Source organism: Carcharodon carcharias, chromosome 27 (genome assembly GCF_017639515.1).
Source record: "Carcharodon carcharias isolate sCarCar2 chromosome 27, sCarCar2.pri, whole genome shotgun sequence".
Lineage (NCBI taxonomy): Eukaryota > Metazoa > Chordata > Chondrichthyes > Lamniformes > Lamnidae > Carcharodon > Carcharodon carcharias.
This window is the reverse complement of record NC_054493.1, coordinates 3,481,749-3,496,918: the sequence shown is the minus strand read 5'-3', so window position 1 is coordinate 3,496,918 and position 15,170 is coordinate 3,481,749.

Genomic DNA, 15,170 nt, shown 5'->3' with positions numbered 1-15,170 from the left:
CACCGCAGGGAATAAAATCCTGGAACTCCCACCCTAACAGTGCTGTGGGTGTACCCACACCACAGGGACAAAATCCTGGAACTCCCTAACAGCACTGTGGGTGTACCTACACCACAGGGAATACAATCCTGGAACTCACACCCTAACAGCGCTGTGGGTGTACCTACACCATAGGGAAAAAAATCCTGGTACTCCCTCCCTAACAGCACTGTGGGTGTACCTACGCAATAGGGATAAAATCCTGGAACTCCCTCCCTAACAGCGCTGTGGTTGTACCTGCACACAGGGGAAAAAATCCTGGGACTCCTTTCCTAACAGCGCTGTGGGTGTACCTACACCACAGGGGACAAAATCCAGGAAATCCCTCCCTAACGGCGCCTTGGGTGTACCTACGCCAAAGGGGACAAAATACTGGATCGCCATCCCTAACAGCGCCGTGGGTGTACCTACAGCATGCGGACAAATTCCTTGAACTTCCTCCCTAACGGCGCAGTGGGTGTACCTACACCACAGGGGACAAAATCCTGGAACTCCCTCCTTAACAGCGCTGTGGATGTACCTACACCACAGGGGATAAAATCCTGGAACTCAGTCCCAAACAGCGCTGTGGGTGTACCAGGATATTGTCCCCTGCGGTGTATGTACACCCACAGCGAGTTCCAGGATTTTGTCCCCTGTGCTGTAGGTACACCGGCAGCGCTGTTAGGGAGGGAGTTCCAGGATGTTGTCCCTGTGGTGTAGGTACACCCGCAGCGCTGTTAGGGAGGGAGTTCCAGGAGTTTTTCCCCTGTGGTGTAGGTACACCCACTGCGCTGTTAGGGAGGGAGTTCCAGGATTTTGTCCCTGTTGTGTAGGTACACCCACAGCGCTGTTAGGGAGGGAGTTCAAGGAATTTGTCCGCATGGCGTAGGTACACCCACGGCGCCGTTAGTGAGGGAGTTCCTGGATTTTGTTCCCTGTGGTGTAGGTACACCCACCGTGCTGTTAGGGAGGGCGTTCCCGGAATGTGTCCCTGTGGTGTAGGTACACCCACAGTGCTGTTAGGGAGGGAGTTCCGGGATTTTGTCTCTGTGATGTAGGTACACCCACGGTACTGTTAGGGAGGGAGTTCCGGGATTTTGTCTCTTTGGTGTGGGTACACCCACGGTGCTGTTAGGGAGGGAGTTCCAGGATTTTGTCCCCCGTGGTGTAGGTACACCCACAGCGCTGTTAGGGAGGGAGTTCCAGGATTTTGTCCCCTGCAGTGTAGGTACATACACGGCGCTGTTAGGGTGGGAGTCCCAGGATATAGTCCCCTGCGGTGTAGGTACACCCACAGCGCTGTTAGGGAGTACCAGGATTTTCTCCCTGTTTAAGTAAAGCCACAGTGCTGTAAGGTAGGATGTTCCAAGAATTTGTCCCTGTGGTGTCGGTACACACACAGCGTTGTTAGGGAGTGAGTTCCAGGATTTTGTCCCCTGTGGTGTAGGTACACCCACAGCGCTGTTAGGGAGGGAGTTCCAGGATTTTGTCCCCAGTGGTGTAGGTACTCCCACGGCGCTGTTAGGTAGGGTGTTCCAGGATTTTGTCCCCTGTGGTGTAGGTACACCCACAGTGCTGTTAGGTAGGGTTTTCCATGATTTTGTCCCTGTGGTGTAGGTACACCCACAGTGCTGTTAGGTAGGGTTTTCCATGATTTTGTCCCTGTGGTGCAGGTAGTCCCACAGTGCTGTTAGGGAGGGAGTTCCAGGATTTTGTCCCCTGTGCTGTAGGTACAACCACAGCGCTGTTATGGATTGAGTTCCAGATTTTGTGCCTGTGGTGTAGGTACACCCACAGCGCTTTTAGGGAGGGAGTTCCAGGATTTTTTCCCCTGTGGTGTAGGTACACCCACTGCGCCGTTAGGGAGGGAGTTCCAGGATTTTGTCCCTGTTGTGTCGGTAAACCCACAGCGCTGTTAGGGAGGGAGTTCAAGGAATTTGTCCGCATGGCGTAAGTACACCCACGCCGCCGTTAGTGAGGGAGTTCCTGGATTTTGTTCCCTGTGGTGTAGTGACACCCACCGTGCTGTTAGGGAGGGCGTTCCCGGAAAGTGTCCCTGTGGTGTAGGTACACCCACAGCGCTATTAGGGAGGGAGTTCCAGGATTTTGTCCCTGTGGTGAAGGTACACCCACAGTGCTGTAAGGGAGGGAGTTCCAGGATTCTGTCCCTGTGGTGAAGGTACACCCACAGTGCTGTTAGGGAGGGAGTTCCAGGATTTTGTCCCTGTGGTGTAGGTACAGCCACAGCACTGTTAGGGAAGGAGTTCCAAGATTTTGTCCCCTGTGGTGTAGGAACACCCATGGCGCTGTTAGGGAGGGAGTTCCAGGATTTTGTCCCTGTTGTGTAGGCACACCCACAGCGCTGATAGGGAGGGAGTTCAAGCATTTTGTCTGCATGGTGTAGGTACACCCACAGCGCTGTTAGGGAGGGAATTTCAGGATTTTGTCCCTGTGGTGTAGGTACACCCACAGCACTGTTAGGGAGGGAGTCCCAGGATTTTGTTCCAGTGGTGTAGGTACACCCACAGCGCTGTGAGGGAGCTCCAGGATTTTGTCCCTGTGGTGTAGGTACACCAACAGCGCTGTTAGGGAGGGAGTTCAAGGATTTTGTCCCCTGTGGTGTAGGTACACCCACAGCGCTGTTAGGGACCGAGTTCCAGGATTTTGTCCCTTTGCTGTAGGTACACCCACAGTGCTGTTAGGGAGCGAGTTCCAGGATTTTGTCCCTGTGCTGTAGGTTCACCCACAGTGCTGTTAGGGAGCGAGGACCAGGATTTTGTCCTCTTCGGTGCAGGTACAGCCACAGCGCTCTTAGGGAGGGAGTTCAAGGAATTTGTCCCCGTGGTGTAGGTACACCCACAGCGCTGTTAGGGAGGGAGTTCCAGGATTTTGTCCCCTGTGGTGTAGGTATACCCACAGCGCTGTTAGGGAGGGTGTTCCAGGATTTTGTCCCTAGTGGTGTAGGTACTCCCACGGCGCTGTTAGGTAGGGAGTTCCAGGATTTTGTAACTGTGGTGTGGTTAGACCCATAGTGCTGTTAGGGTGGGATTTCCAGGATTTTGTCCCCTGTGGTGTAGTTACACCCACAGTGCTGTTAGGTAGGTTTTTCCATGATTTTGTCCCTGTGGTGTAGGTACACCCACAGTGCTGTTAGGGAAGTAGTTCCAGCACTTTGTCCCCTGTGCTGTAGGTACACACGCAGCGCTGTAAGGATGGGAGTACCAGGATTTTGTCCCCTGTGGTGTAGGTACACCCACCGCGCTGTTAGGGAGGGAGTTCCAGGATTTTGTCCCTGTGGTGTAGGTACACCCACCGCGCTGTTAGAGGGGGAGTTCCAGGATTTTGTTCCCTGTGGTGTAGTTACACCCACAGCGCTGTTAGGGACAGAGTTCCAGGATTTTGTTCCCTGTGATGTAGGTACACACATGGCGCTGTTAGTGAGGGAGTTCCAGGATTTTGTCCCCTGTGTGGTGTAGCTACACCCACGGCCCTGTTAGGGAGGGAGTTCCAGGACTTTGTCCCTGTGGTGTAGGTACACCCACGGTGCTGTTATGTAGGGTGTTCCAGGAATTTGTCCCCTTTGGTGTAGGTTCACCCTCAGGGATATTAGGGAGGGAGTTCCAGGATTTTGTCCCTGTAGTGTAGGTACACCCACAGTGCTGTTAGGGAGGGAGTTCCAGGATTTTGTCCCCTGTTTGTTGTAGGTACACCCACGGCCCTGATAGGGAGGGAGTTCCAGGATTTTGTCCCTGTGGTGTAGGTACACCCACGGTGCTGTTATGTAGGGTGTTCCAGGAATTTGTCCCCTTTGGTGTAGGTACACCCACAGCGCTGGTAGGGGGGGAGTTCCAGAATTTTGTCCCTGTACTGTAGGTACACCCACAGTGCTGGTAGGGAGGGAGTTCCAGAATTTTGTCCCTGTAGTGTAAGTACACCCACAGTGCTGTTAGGGAGGGAGTTCCAGGATTTTGTCCCCTGTGGTGTAGGTACACCCACGGCGCTGTTAGGGAGGGAGTTCCAGGATTTTGTCCCTGTGGTGTAGGTACACCCACAGCGCTGTTAGGGAGGGAGTTCCAGGATTTTGTCCCTGTGATGTAGGTACACCAACAGCGCTGTTAGGGAGGGAGTTCCAGGATTTTGTCCCTGTGGTGTAGGTAGACCCACAGCTCTGTTAGGGAGGGAGTTCCAGTATTTTGTTTCTGTGGTGTAGGTACACCCACAGCGCAGTTAGGGAGCGAGTTCCAGGATTTTGTTCCCTGTGGTGTAGTTACACCCACAGCGCTGTTAGGGACGGAGTTCCAGGATTTTGTTCCCTGTGATGTAGGTACACCCACGGTGCTGTTAGGGAGGGAGTTCCTGGATGTTGTCCCCTGTGGTGTAGGTACACCCACGGTGCTGTTAGGTAGGGTGTTCCAGGAATTTGTCCCCTTTGGTGTAGGTACACCACAGCGCTGGTAGGGAGGGCGTTCCAGAATTTTGTCCCCTGTGGTGTAGGTACACCCACAGGGATATTAGGGAGGGAGTTCCAGGATTTTGTCCCTGTGGTGTAGGTACACCACCAGGGATATTAGGGAGTGAGTTCCAGGATTTTGTCCCCTGTGGTGTAGTTACACCCACGGTGCTGTTAGGTAGGGTGTTCCAGGATATTGTCCCCTGTGGTGTAGGTACACCCACAGCGCTGTTAGGGAGGGAGTTCCAGGATTTTGTCCGTGTGGGGTAGCTACACCCACTGCGCTGTTAGGGAGGGAGTTCGAGGATTTTGTCCCTCTGGTGTAGGTACAGCCACAGCGCTGTTAGGGAGGGAGTTCCAGGATTTTGTCCCCTGTGGTGTAGGTACACCCACAGCGCTGTTAGGGAGGGAGTTCCAGGATTTTGTCCCTGTGGTGTAGTTACACCCACGGCGCTGTTAGGGAGGGTTTTCCAGGATTTTGTTCCTGTGGTGTAGGTACACCCACAGCGCTGTTAGGGAGGGTGTTCCAGGATTTTGTCCCTGTGGTATAGGTACATCTACGGCGTTGTTATGGAAGGAGTTCCAAGATTTTGTCCCTGTGGTGTAGGTACACCCACAGCGCTGTCAGGGAGGGATTCATTGGATTTTGTCGCCTTTGGGGTAGGTTCACAGATGGCGCTGTTAGTGGGGGAGTTCCGGGATTTTTTCTCTGTGGTGTAGGCACATCCATGGCGCTGTTAGTGAGGGAGTACCAGTATTTTGTCCGTGTTGTGTAGCTACTCCCACAGCGCTGTTAGGGAGGGAGTTCCAGGATTTTGTCCCCTGTGGTGTAGGTACACCCACAGCGCTGTTAGGGAGGGAGTTCCAGGATTTTGTCCCCAGTGGTGTAGGTACTCCCACGGCGCTGTTAGGGAGGGAGTTCCAGGATTTTGTCCTCTTCGGTGCAGGTACAGGCTCAGCGCTGTTAGGGAGGGAGCTCCAGGAATTTGTCCCTGCGGTATAGGTACATCCACAGCGCTGTTAGGGAGGGAGTTCCTTGATTTTGTCCCTGTTGTGTAGGTACACCCACAGCGCTGATAGGGAGGGTGTTCAAGCATTTTGTCCGCATTGTGTAGGTGCTCCCACAGCGCTGTTAGGGAGGGAGTTCCAGGATTTTGTCCCCTGTCTTGTAGGTACACCCACAGCGCTGTTTGGAAAGGAGATCCAGGATTTTATCCCGGTTCTGTAGGTACACCCACAGCGGTATAATGGAGGGAGTCCCAGGATTTTGTCCCTGTTGTGTAGGTACACCCACAGCGCTGATAGGGAGGGAGTTCAAGCATTTTGTCTGCATGGTGTAGGTACACCCATAGCGCTGTTAAGGAGGGAGTTCCAGGATTTTGTCCCTGTGGTGTAGGTACACCCACAGCACTGTTAGGGAGGGAATCCCAGGATTTTGTCCCTGTGGTGTAGGTACACCCACAGCGCTGTTAGTGAGGGAGCTCCAGGATTTTGTCCCTGTGGTGTAGGTACACCCACAGCGCTGTTAGGGAGGGAGTTCAAGGATTTTGTCCCCTGTGGTGTAGGTACACCCACAGCGCTGTTAGGGACCGAGTTCCAGGATTTTGTCCCTGTGCTGTAGGTACCCCCACAGTGCTGTTAGGGAGCGAGGTCCAGGATTTTGTCCTCTTCGGTGCAGGTAGAGCCACAGCGCTCTTAGGGAGGGAGTTCAAGAATTTGTCCCTGTGGTGTAGGTACACCCACAGCGCTGTTAGGGAGGGAGTTCCAGGATTTTGTCCCCTGTGGTGTAGGTACACCCACAGCGCTGTTAGGGAGGGAGTTCCAGGATTTTGTCCCCAGTGGTGTAGGTACTCCCACGGCGCTGTTAGGTAGGGAGTTCCAGGATTTTGTCCCTGTGGTGTGGTTAGACCCATAGTGCTGTTAGGGTGGGATTTCCAGGATTTTGTCGCTTGTGGTGTAGTTACACCCACAGTGCTGTTAGGTAGGGTTTTCCATGATTTTGTCCCTGTGGTGTAGGTACACCCGTGGTGCTGTTAGGGAGGGATTTCCAGGATTTTGTTCCTGTGGTGTAGGTTCACCCACAGCGCTGTTAGGGAGGGAGTTCCAGGATTTTGTCCCTGTGGTGTAGCTACACCCACAGTGCTGTTATGGATTGAGTTCCAGGATTTTGTCCCTGTGGCGTAGGTACACCCACAGTGCTGTTAGGGAGCGAGTTCCAGGATTTTGTCCCTGTGGTGTAGGTACACCCACAGTGCTGTTAGGGAGCGCCGTCCAGGCTTTTGTCCTCTTCGGTGCAGGTACAGCCACAGCGCTCTTAGGGAGGGAGTTCAAGGAATTTGTCCCTGTGGTGTAGGTACACCCACAGCGCTGTTAGGGAGGGAGTGCCAGGATTTTGTCCCCTGTGGTGTAGGTACACCCACAGCGCTGTTAGGGAGGGAGTTCCAGGATTTTATTCCCAGTGGTGTAGGTACTCCCACGGCGCTGTTAGGTAGGGAGTTCCAGGATTTTGTCCCTGTGGTGTGGTTAGACCCACAGTGCTGTTAGGTCGGGTTTTCCATGATTTTGTCCCTGTGGTGTAGGTGCACCCACAGTGCTGTTAGGGAAGTAGTTCCAGCACTTTGTCCCCTGTGGTGTAGGTACATTCACGACTGTGTTAGGGAGGGAGTTCCAGGATTTTGTCCTGGTTGTGTAGGTACACCCACAGTGCTGTTAGGGAGGGAGTTCCAAGATTTAGTCCGTGTGGTGTAGGTACACCTGTGGTGCTGTTTGGGAGGGATTTCCAGGATTTTGTCCCCTGTGGTGTAGGTACACCCACAGCGCTGTTATGGATTGAGTTCCAGGATTTTGGCCCTGTGGCGTAGGTACACCCACAGCGCTGTTAGGGTGGGAGTTCCAGGATTTTGTCCCTGTTGTTTAGGTACACCCACAGCGCTGTTAGGAAGGGAGTTCAAGGAATTTGTCCGCATGGCGTAGGTACACCCACGGCGCCATTAGTGAGGGAGTTCCAGGATTTTGTTCCCTGTGGTGTAGGTACTCCCACCGTGCCGTTAGGGAGGGCGTTCCCGGAAAGTGTCCCTGTGTTGTAGGTACACCCACAGTGCTGTTAGGGAGGGAGTTCCAGAATTTTGTCCCCTGTGTGGTGTAGGTACACCCACGGTGCTGTTCGGGAGGGAGTTCCAGGATTTTGTCCCTATGGTGTAGTTACGCCCACGGCGTTGTTAGGGAGGGAGTTCCAGGATTTTTTCCCTGTGGTGTAGGTAAACCCAAGGCCCTGTTAGAGAGTGAGTTCCCGGATTTTGTTCCCTCGCTAACTGCACTGTGGCTGTACTTACACAGCAGGGAGCTAATCCTGGAACTCCCTACCTAACAGCGCTGTGGGTGTACATACACCACAGGGGATAAAATCCTGGTACTGCCTCCCTAACAGCGCTGTGGGTGTACCTACACCACAGGGGATAAAATCCTGGAACTCCCTACCTAACAGTGCCGTGTGTGTACCTACACCACAGGGGACAAAATCCTGGAACTCCCTCCCTAACAGCGCTGTGGGTGTACCTACACCGCAGGGAATAAAATCCTGGAACTCCCACCCTAACAGTGCTGTGGGTGTACCCACACCACAGGGACAAAATCCTGGAACTCCCTAACAGCACTGTGGGTGTACCTACACCACAGGGAACACAATCCTGGAACTCACACCCTAACAGCGCTGTGGGTGTACCTACACCATAGGGAAAAAAATCCTGGTACTCCCTCCCTAACAGCACTGTGGGTGTACCTACGCAATAGGGATAAAATCCTGGAACCCCCTCCCTAACAGCGCTGTGGTTGTACCTGCACACAGGGGAAAAAATCCTGGGACTCCTTTCCTAACAGCGCTGTGGGTGTACCTACGCCAAAGGGGACAAAATACTGGATCGCCATCCCTAACAGCGCCTTGGGTGTACCTACAGCATGCGGACAAATTCCTTGAACTTCCTCCCTAACGGCGCAGTGGGTGTACCTACACCACAGGGGACAAAATCCTGGAACTCCCTCCTTAACAGCGCTGTGGATGTACCTACACCACAGGGGATAAAATCCTGGAACTCAGTCCCAAAGAGCGCTGTGGGAGTACCAGGATATTGTCCCCTGCGGTGTATGTACACCCACAGCGAGTTCCAGGATTTTGTCCCCTGTGCTGTAGGTACACCCGCAGCGCTGTTAGGGAGGGAGTTCCAGGATGTTGTCCCTGTGGTGTAGGTACACCCGCAGCGCTGTTAGGGAGGGAGATCCAGGAGTTTTTCCCCTGTGGTGTAGGTACACCCACTGCGCTGTTAGGGAGGGAGTTCCAGGATTTTGTCCCTGTTGTGTAGGTACACCCACAGCGCTGTTAGGGAGGGAGTTCAAGGAATTTGTCCGCATGGCGTAGGTACACCCACGGCGCCGTTAGTGAGGGAGTTCCTGGATTTTGTTCCCTGTGGTGTAGGTACACCCACCGTGCTGTTAGGGAGGGCGTTCCCGGAATGTGTCCCTGTGGTGTAGGTACACCCACAGTGCTGTTAGGGAGGGAGTTCCGGGATTTTGTCTCTGTGATGTAGGTACACCCACGGTACTGTTAGGGAGGGAGTTCCGGGATTTTGTCTCTTTGGTGTGGGTACACCCACGGTGCTGTTAGGGAGGGAGTTCCAGGATTTTGTCCCCCGTGGTGTAGGTACACCCACAGCGCTGTTAGGGAGGGAGTTCCAGGATTTTGTCCCCTGCAGTGTAGGTACATACACGGCGCTGTTAGGGTGGGAGTCCCAGGATATAGTCCCCTGCGGTGTAGGTACACCCACAGCGCTGTTAGGGAGTACCAGGATTTTCTCCCTGTTTAAGTAAAGCCACAGTGCTGTAAGGTAGGATGTTCCAAGAATTTGTCCCTGTGGTGTCGGTACACACACAGCGTTGTTAGGGAGTGAGTTCCAGGATTTTGTCCCCTGTGGTGTAGGTACACCCACAGCGCTGTTAGGGAGGGAGTTCCAGGATTTTGTCCCCAGTGGTGTAGGTACTCCCACGGCGCTGTTAGGTAGGGTGTTCCAGGATTTTGTCCCCTGTGGTGTAGGTACACCCACAGTGCTGTTAGGTAGGGTTTTCCATGATTTTGTCCCTGTGGTGCAGGTAGTCCCACAGTGCTGTTAGGGAGGGAGTTCCAGGATTTTGTCCCCTGTGCTGTAGGTACAACCACAGCGCTGTTATGGATTGAGTTCCAGATTTTGTGCCTGTGGTGTAGGTACACCCACAGCGCTTTTAGGGAGGGAGTTCCAGGATTTTTTCCCCTGTGGTGTAGGTACACCCACTGCGCCGTTAGGGAGGGAGTTCCAGGATTTTGTCCCTGTTGTGTCGGTAAACCCACAGCGCTGTTAGGGAGGGAGTTCAAGGAATTTGTCCGCATGGCGTAAGTACACCCACGCCGCCGTTAGTGAGGGAGTTCCTGGATTTTGTTCCCTGTGGTGTAGTGACACCCACCGTGCTGTTAGGGAGGGCGTTCCCGGAAAGTGTCCCTGTGGTGTAGGTACACCCACAGCGCTATTAGGGAGGGAGTTCCAGGATTTTGTCCCTGTGGTGAAGGTACACCCACAGTGCTGTAAGGGAGGGAGTTCCAGGATTCTGTCCCTGTGGTGAAGGTACACCCACAGTGCTGTTAGGGAGGGAGTTCCAGGATTTTGTCCCTGTGGTGTAGGTACAGCCACAGCACTGTTAGGGAAGGAGTTCCAAGATTTTGTCCCCTGTGGTGTAGGAACACCCATGGCGCTGTTAGGGAGGGAGTTCCAGGATTTTGTCCCTGTTGTGTAGGCACACCCACAGCGCTGATAGGGAGGGAGTTCAAGCATTTTGTCTGCATGGTGTAGGTACACCCACAGCGCTGTTAGGGAGGGAATTTCAGGATTTTGTCCCTGTGGTGTAGGTACACCCACAGCACTGTTAGGGAGGGAGTCCCAGGATTTTGTTCCTGTGGTGTAGGTACACCCACAGCGCTGTGAGGGAGCTCCAGGATTTTGTCCCTGTGGTGTAGGTACACCAACAGCGCTGTTAGGGAGGGAGTTCAAGGATTATGTCCCCTGTGGTGTAGGTACACCCACAGCGCTGTTAGGGACCGAGTTCCAGGATTTTGTCCCTTTGCTGTAGGTACACCCACAGTGCTGTTAGGGAGCGAGTTCCAGGATTTTGTCCCTGTGCTGTAGGTTCACCCACAGTGCTGTTAGGGAGCGAGGACCAGGATTTTGTCCTCTTCGGTGCAGGTACAGCCACAGCGCTCTTAGGGAGGGAGTTCAAGGAATTTGTCCCCGTGGTGTAGGTACACCCACAGCGCTGTTAGGGAGGGAGTTCCAGGATTTTGTCCCCTGTGGTGTAGGTATACCCACAGCGCTGTTAGGGAGGGTGTTCCAGGATTTTGTCCCTAGTGGTGTAGGTACTCCCACGGCGCTGTTAGGTAGGGAGTTCCAGGATTTTGTAACTGTGGTGTGGTTAGACCCATAGTGCTGTTAGGGTGGGATTTCCAGGATTTTGTCCCCTGTGGTGTAGTTACACCCACAGTGCTGTTAGGTAGGTTTTTCCATGATTTTGTCCCTGTGGTGTAGGTACACCCACAGTGCTGTTAGGGAAGTAGTTCCAGCACTTTGTCCCCTGTGCTGTAGGTACACACGCAGCGCTGTAAGGATGGGAGTACCAGGATTTTGTCCCCTGTGGTGTAGTTACACCCACAGTGCTGTTAGGTAGGTTTTTCCATGATTTTGTCCCTGTGGTGTAGGTACACCCACAGTGCTGTTAGGGAAGTAGTTCCAGCACTTTGTCCCCTGTGCTGTAGGTACACACGCAGCGCTGTAAGGATGGGAGTACCAGGATTTTGTCCCCTGTGGTGTAGGTACACCCACAGCGCTGTTAGGGAAGGAGTTCCAGGATTTTGTCCCTGTGGTGTAGGTACACCCACCGCGCTGTTAGGGAGGGAGTTCCAGGATTTTGTCCCTGTGGTGTAGGTACACCCACCGCGCTGTTAGAGGGGGAGTTCCAGGATTTTGTTCGCTGTGGTGTAGTTACACCCACAGCGCTGTTAGGGACAGAGTTCCAGGATTTTGTTCCCTGTGATGTAGGTACACACATGGCGCTGTTAGTGAGGGAGTTCCAGGATTTTGTCCCCTGTGTGGTGTAGCTACACCCACGGCCCTGTTAGGGAGGGAGTTCCAGGATTTTGTCCCTGTGGTGTAGGTACACCCACGGTGCTGTTATGTAGGGTGTTCCAGGAATTTGTCCCCTTTGGTGTAGGTTCACCCTCAGGGATATTAGGGAGGGAGTTCCAGGATTTTGTCCCTGTAGTGTAGGTACACCCACAGTGCTGTTAGGGAGGGAGTTACAGGATTTTGTCCCCTGTGGTGTTGTTACACCCACGATGCTGTTAGGGAGGGAGTTCCAGGATTTTGTCCCCTGTGGTGTAGTTACACCCATGGTGCTGTTAGGGAGGGAGTTCCAGGATTTTGTCCCTGTTGTGTATGTACTCCCACAGCGCTGTTAGGGAGGGAGTTCGAGGATTTTGTCCCTCTGGTGTAGGTACAACCACGGCGCTGTTAGGGAGGGATTTCCAGGATTTTGTCCCCTGTGTGGTGTAGGTACACCCACGACGTTGTTAGGGAGGGAGATCTAGGATATTGTCCCCTGTTTGGCATAGGTACACCCACGGGCTGTTAGGGTGGGAGTTCCAGGATTTTGTCCCCTGTGTGGTATCGGTGCACCCACAGCGATGTTAGGGACTGAGTTCCAGGATTTAATCCAAATGGTGTAGTGACACCCACAGCGCTGTTAAGGTGGGAGTTCCAGAATTTTGCCCCCCGTGGTGTAGGTACACCCACAGCGATGCTAGGGACTGAGTTCCAGAATTTAATCCAAATGGTGTAGGAACACCCACGGCGCTGTTAGGGAGGCGATTCCAAGATTTTGTCCCCTGTGGTGTAGGTACCCCCACAGCGCTGTTAGGGAGTGAGATCCAGGATTTTCTCCCTGTTGTGTAGGTACACCCAGAGCGCTGTTAGGGAGGATGTTCCAGGATTTTGTCCCCTGTGTTGTAGTTACACCTACAGCGCTGTTGGGGAGGGAGTTCCAGGATTTTGTCCCCTGTGGTGTAGGTACACCCACAGCGCTGTTAGGGAGTGAGATCCAGGATTTTGTCCATGTGGTGTAGGTACACCCACAGTTCTGTTAGGGAGGGAGTTCCAGGATTTTGTCCCTGTGGTGTAGGTACACCCACAGCGCTGTTAGGGAGGGAGTTACAGGATTTTGTACCCTGTGGTGTTGTTACACCCACGATGCTGTTAGGGAGGGAGTTCCAGGATTTTGTCCTCTGTGGTGTAGTTACACCCATGGTGCTGTTAGGGAGGGAGTTCCAGGATTTTGTCCCTGTTGTGTATGTACTCCCACAGCGCTGTTAGGGAGGGAGTTCGAGGATTTTGTCCCTCTGGTGTAGGTACAGCCACGGCGCTGTTAGGGAGGGATTTCCAGGATTTTGTCCCCTGTGTGGTGTAGGTACACCCACGACGTTGTTAGGGAGGGAGATCTAGGATATTGTCCCCTGTTTGGCATAGGTACACCCACGGGCTGTTAGGGTGGGAGTTCCAGGATTTTGTCCCCTGTGTGGTATCGGTGCACCCACAGCGATGTTAGGGACTGAGTTCCAGGATTTAATCCAAATGGTGTAGTGACACCCACAGCGCTGTTAAGGTGGGAGTTCCAGAATTTTGCCCCCCGTGGTGTAGGTACACCCACAGCGATGCTAGGGACTGAGTTCCAGAATTTAATCCAAATGGTGTAGGAACACCCACGGCGCTGTTAGGGAGGCGATTCCAAGATTTTGTCCCCTGTGGTGTAGGTACCCCCACAGCGCTGTTAGTGAGTGAGATCCAGGATTTTCTCCCTGTTGTGTAGGTACACCCAGAGCGCTGTTAGGGAGGATGTTCCAGGATTTTGTCCCCTGTGTTGTAGTTACACCTACAGCGCTGTTGGGGAGGGATTTCCAGGATTTTGTCCCCTGTGGTGTAGGTACACCCACAGCGCTGTTAGGGAGTGAGATCCAGGATTTTGTCCATGTGGTGTAGGTACACCCACAGTGCTGTTAGGGAGGGAGTTCCAGGATTTTGTCCCCTGTTTGTTGTAGGTACACCCACGGCCCTGATAGGGAGGGAGTTCCAGTATTTTGTCCCTGTGGTGTAGGTACACCCACGGTGCTGTTATGTAGGGTGTTCCAGGAATTTGTCCCCTTTGGTGTAGGTTCACCCACAGCGCTGGTAGGGGGGGAGTTCCAGAATTTTGTCCCTGTACTGTAGGTACACCCACAGTGCTGGTAGGGAGGGAGTTCCAGAATTTTGTCCCTGTAGTGTAGGTACACCCACAGTGCTGTTAGGGAGGGAGTTCCAGGATTTTGTCCCCTGTGGTGTAGGTACACCCACGGCGCTGTTAGGGAGGGAGTTCCAGGATTTTGTTCCTGTGGTGTAGGCACACCAACAGTGCTGTTAGGGAGGGAGTTCCAGGATTTTGTCCCTGTGGTGTAGGTACACCCACAGCTCTGTTAGGGAGGGAGTTCCAGTATTTTGTTTCTGTGGTGTAGGTACACCCACAGCGCAGTTAGGGAGGAAGTTCCAGGATTTTGTTCCCTGTGGTGTAGTTACACCCACAGCGCTATTAGGGACAGAGTTCCAGGATTTTGTTCCCTGTGATGTAGGTACACCCACGGTGCTGTTAGGGAGGGAGTTCCTGGATGTTGTCCCCTGTGGTGTAGGTACACCCACGGTGCTGTTAGGTAGGGTGTTCCAGGAATTTGTCCCCTTTGGTGTAGGTACACCACAGCGCTGGTAGGGAGGGCGTTCCAGAATTTTGTCCCCTGTGGTGTAGGTACACCCACAGGGATATTAGGGAGGGAGTTCCAGGATTTTGTCCCTATGGTGTAGGTACACCACCAGGGATATTAGGGAGTGAGTTCCAGGATTTTGTCCCCTGTGGTGTAGTTACACCCACGGTGCTGTTAGGTAGGGTGTTCCAGGATATTGTCCCCTGTGGTGTAGGTACACCCACAGCGCTGTTAGGGAGGGAGTTCCAGGATTTTGTCCTCTGTCGTGTAGTTACACCCACGGTGCTGTTAGGGAGGGAGTTCCAGGATTTTGTCCGTGTGGGGTAGCTACACCCACTGCGCTGTTAGGGAGGGAGTTCGAGGATTTTGTCCCTCTGGTGTAGGTACAGCCACAGCGCTGTTAGGGAGGGAGTTCCAGGATTTTGTCCCCTGTGGTGTAGGTACACCCACAGCGCTGTTAGGGAGGGGGTTCCAGGATTTTGTCCCTGTGGTGTAGTTACACCCACGGCGCTGTTAGGGAGGGTGTTCCAGGATTTTGTTCCTGTGGTGTAGGTACACCCACGGCGCTGTTAGGGAGGGTGTTCCAGGATTTTGTCCCTGTGGTATAGGTACATCTACGGCGTTGTTATGGAAGGAGTTCCGGGATTTTGTCCCTGTGGTGTAGGTACACCCACAGCGCTGTCAGGGAGGGATTCATTGGATTTTGTCGCCTTTGGTGTAGGTTCACAGATGGCGCTGTTCGTGGGGGAGTTCCGGGATTTTTTCTCTGTGGTGTAGGCACATCCATGGCGCTGTTAGGGAGGGAGTACCAGTATTTTTTCCGTGTTGTGTAGCTACACCCACAGCGCT